Here is a 4,682-nt window from a genome sequence, read left to right on the forward strand (position 1 = left end):
CTGCAGCGGAGCGCGCGAACTTAACCACTCGGCCACAGGGCCAGCCCCCTGATATATGTTTAAAAATAGTCTGCAAGGGGGCCGCCAGTGGCGAAGTGGTTAAGTTCAAGCGCTCCGCTTTGGCGGCCCAGGGTTCATCGGTTCGGATCTCGGGCACGGACCCACACACCGCTCATCAAGCCATGCTGTGGCAGCGTCCCAGAAGGACCTACCACCAGAATATACAACTATGTACTGGGGCTTTGGGGAGGTGGGAGTGGGAAGAGGAGGAAGATTGGCAACAAAAGTTAGCTCAGGGCCAATCTTCCTCACCAAAAAGAAAAGGTCTGCAAGGATAGGGTCCCTGTCGGAATGTGGATTAACTAAGCCTCCATGGTTAGAGCACTCGTCTCTGGAGGGATGGTATGGATGCCGCTGTGAGTAATCTTTATTTTCTCCTTTATACGTTTCTGGGTTTTGTGACTTTTTTTTCTAGCATGATGCTTTTCACAATTAAGAAAATAAAAGCTCAACTTCAAATTCTTAAAAGGAAGTCACTAAAGGGCAGCTCACTTCCAGGAAATAAACCTTCCTCTCCTTCTATATTCATCATAAATAAATGAAACCGCAATTGGGAAAAGAGGCATTTTTTCGGCTTTGAATCCAAGTTTGACCCGCTGGGGCGCGGGGCAGAGCATCCCAGGGCTGAGAGCCACCCCGGCCTTCGGGCTGATTCCCCTCTGCTCCTTCCCCTAAAGGAGGTGCTCTGGGAGCCTGCCTGGGAGGGCGCTTTTCTACCTGCCTCCTCAGGAGCTCCCCACAACCAAGGCACAGGAGACCTGGAGTGGGAGTGGGGGCCTGGTGCCATGACCAGTGACGAGAGCAGGACTCCTGGGAGCACCTGCCCCTACAGAAGGGCCCCAGCCAGCAGGGGTGTGCCTCTGCCCTACCCACCACCAGGGCAGCAGCGCCCCGGCGGCGGGCTGAATGGGATAGGCCCGTGTCCTCTGGGACAAGCTCTGAAATTTGGGTCAGACCGTGTGGCCCCAGCCCCTCAGCTCCCAATCGCTCATCTTCCTGACTCTGCTCTGGGGTCCACAGGGGTAGAGCCCATGCTTCCAGATGCACGAAGGAGAGAAGGTGGCAACCCCCCAGAATTCCCGAACCCTCGGCTGGCCTCAGGAGAGGCACACACGCTTCCAGAGAGGCAGAGAGTATTTGGGGAAAGCGGCACACAGATCTGATCACAGTGCCTCCGCGGAGGGGCCCGGACCGCCGAGGGGAGACTGACTTTCCACTGCATCCCCCACTTATTGGGCAGCTCGGGCCAGGCTGTGCTGCGCTAACAGTACACCTGCCCTCTCGGGGCCTAACCCAGGAAGGGCTGTTTCCCACTGATGCAGAGTTCACTACGGGTGGGGGCAGCGGTGTCTCCAGAATGGGGATTTTCCAAGTCAATAAAGGTTTAAAAGAAAATATGAACGTTTGACTATTTGCAGATGACCAAAATCGCAGTTTACTTCGCACAGGTTCTAGCAGAATAAATGTGCAATAAATGGTTGTTGAATGATAAGTGAAAGAACACAGGGCCACGGGAGGGAGGGAGAAGGGACCAGAGGCCACCATGGGTGTTTGACCACAGCCTGCGAGGTCATCCTCATAGAAAGGGGACCAGTAAAGGGTTTCTAATCAGAGCTCGAAGTCCTTTTACCAAAATAGGACGCAGCCCTCCGGAGCTCCGGGCGGTTTCCTGCATCTGTAGCGGAGGGAGGGGAGCCACAGAGCGCGCAGCAACTGATCCAGGCCCAGGCGCCCTTCCACCCTGGAAACGCGCAGTGAGGGGCCGGTGCTGCTGGGACCACACGGCGGCTGAAGGCAGGACCCAGCTCTGGTCCCTCCCTACATGTTTTCCCTCCATGGAGGGAAGGGGGACGTGCAGGACTCAGGATCCCCTTTGCGGAGCCTCCGCAGGGTCCCCACATGGCTGACCCCCCTTTTTCTTCAGAGGGCCCTCAGCTCCGGGCCTCCAGCATCCGCCTTCCCAGGGCTGTAGCCCCCGCTGGCCCCAGGACCCCTCTCCTCTGCCCGCAGCGCTGCGCCATCCCCGCATCCCCACTTCCTCCGCAGCCCGGGGGCGCTCCCTCCTTCCAAACTCCAGCCTGGGCCCCTTCCCCGAGGCAGCGGCGCGGTGGGCGGGCTTCGCCATCCCCTCCTCCTACCCTGCATACTCCCCTCCCCACCCAGACGGCCACATCCGGAGGGCAGGCCTGGGGCTGCAGCAGCCGCGCCCAGCGTGGGGTCTGCGGCGCCAAAGTCGGTGCAGTAAAGGGTGGGCAGTCCCCTCAGCGGCTTTCCATTTCCTCCTCTGCTCCGTGGGTGGTGCTGGTCCAGGAAACTGGCTTTTTCTTTGCGTCTGAAAGGCGGGCTCACCAACCGGGCATGCGCAGAATCTCCCACCCCCATGCCTCGGTTTGGTCATCTGTAAAATGGGAGGAATCCTGGTACCCACCTCGCAGGGCTGAGAAGAGGAGGATTACCTGGCACGCAGGAAAAAAATGTAAATAAACATGTTAATAAATATCATAAATTCTTGATTTTTTAATGTCAGGTTGCAGAAGCGATGGCGTCGTCCTCTCCCTTCGCGCTCTCCCAGGGTCCGGTCTCCGAGGTTCCTTCGCCCCCTGGGGGGCTCGTCTGTGCAAGTGAGCGGGTGGGGGGATCAGCCCTTGCCCGGGGGTCTCTGCGGACCCGCCTCCCCCGAAGCCGGTCCCCGCGGGGGTCAAGTTGCGGCGAGGGGACGGCGCCCAGACGCGCGCGGGGCCCTCCGCGCCCTCGCCACCGGGAGGCATCATTGCGCTTCGGCCCGGCTCGCGCCCCACTCGGGCCGCCCTGCAGCCAGGGCCCCGCCTCCCGCTCCTTGCTGCCTTTCCACGGCTGCTAGAACATTCTTCTCCCAAACTTCCATCTTCCCACCCAGACCATAATGTTGATGATAAGGACTCTTTTCTTAGGTTATCACTTGTAACCTGAAGATGGACATTGTCAGCATCACTCAGGGGAGGACCCTGAGCCTTTGGGGGGGCCGCACCGCTTCTGAGGGGCAGATGTCAGAGCCGTCCTGGGCTGGCCACCCCAGGCTGCACGGCCTCCCTTGGTTACAGCTGGCCCCTGCTCTGTCCACCCGGCCCCCAGCAAGCCGGGCCTGATGAGGTGGCTTCTGCCTCAGAGCCTTCACATCCGGCATGAGGAGATGGAAATCTGTGCCAGCTGACAGGTTCCCCGGTTCCGAAGGGAGAAGCAGGATTCGGGAGCCCTGCATCCCAGGTCCCCCAGAGAGAGCCCTCAGGATGTGGACACTGCCCGCCAGCCTGCTTGGGTCTGGACTCTGCTGCCCTCCGAGCTCCCAGACTCCCCATGCAGGGCTGGTGTTGGGGTCCAGGCTTCAGTGGGAGCCTGGGCTCCGCCATGACACCCAGGCATCAGTCAGTTCCCCCGGCACCCAGGGGCCACAGGGCAGGACAGCCGACAAGGAAGGAGGTTCCCCCCCCAACCAAGCCCCCAGCCTGCCGTGTCCCAGGAAGGCAGGGCTTCCCGAAGCAGGGGGCTCTAAATGTGCGTCCCCTTTCCGACAGCAATTCCCCTCATGTCTGTCCATCTATCCATGAGTTGAATGATGGCCCCAAAAAGTTATGTCCCAGTTCTAACCCCCAGAACGTGTGAATGTGACCTTACTTGGACAAAGTGTCTTTGCAGATATAAGGATTCTGAGATGAGATTATCCTGGATTACCCACATGGGCCCTAAATCCAGTGACAGATGTTATGTATGTTATAGTCCAGATGGAAGAGGCGAGACATCGAGGGGCTGGTGTGTGAGGAGGAGGCAGAGGCTGGAGGGCTGCGGCCACACGCCCAGGACGCCTGGAGCCCCAGCAGCTGGCAGAGGCAGGAAGGACCCTCCCCTGGAGCCTCCGGGGGAAGTGGGTTTCCACCCACACCTTGATTTTGGACTTCTGGCTTCCAGAACTGGGAAAGAATCGATTTCTCTTGTTTTCAGCCCCCCAATTTCTGGCAATTTGTTATGCCAACTCTAGGAAACCAATATGGCGCCCTAGAACAATGCTTGTGGATGTGCCCGGAGACGTGTTCAAGGATGTTTCTGAAGTGTGGTTGGTGAGAGGAAACATGTCACAGCATCCCGTGTGCCTCGGACAGGCCATGTGCGCCGAGAGCTCGTCCATCTGGGGGACTCTGTGCAGGACGGGGCGGCCAGTTGAGTTGGGATGGGCAGGAAGGGCTGGATTGAAACCGGGGAGCCAGCCATGGGGAGTTTGGGGCGCAATCACTCCAGGCAGAGGGGACTAAAGTCCCTAAGGGTGAGTGGTCAGGTTGGAGGTCAGAGGCGCTGGCATAGAAGGAGGGAGACCGGATGGGGAGAGAGGTGGGAGCTGAGGGCAGGGAGAGCAGAGAGTGGGAGGGGACTCTGCGTGCGCCCCGATGTATGTAGCGGCGCGCACACACACCCCCTGGAAGGGGGCGGGAGGGGCTAGGAGGGGCGGAGAGACGGACTTCGTCTTTGCCCACAGAATTTGCTTCTCCGCAAGAATAACTCATGCATCATTGTTAGTGGAATTAAACACACACCCTTTGAAAAGGTCGTGTATCTCACGTGGATTGCAAGGACCCAAGTCTGACCCCCATTTT

Source organism: Equus caballus, chromosome 12, assembly GCF_041296265.1.
Source record: "Equus caballus isolate H_3958 breed thoroughbred chromosome 12, TB-T2T, whole genome shotgun sequence".
NCBI classification, from domain to species: domain Eukaryota; kingdom Metazoa; phylum Chordata; class Mammalia; order Perissodactyla; family Equidae; genus Equus; species Equus caballus.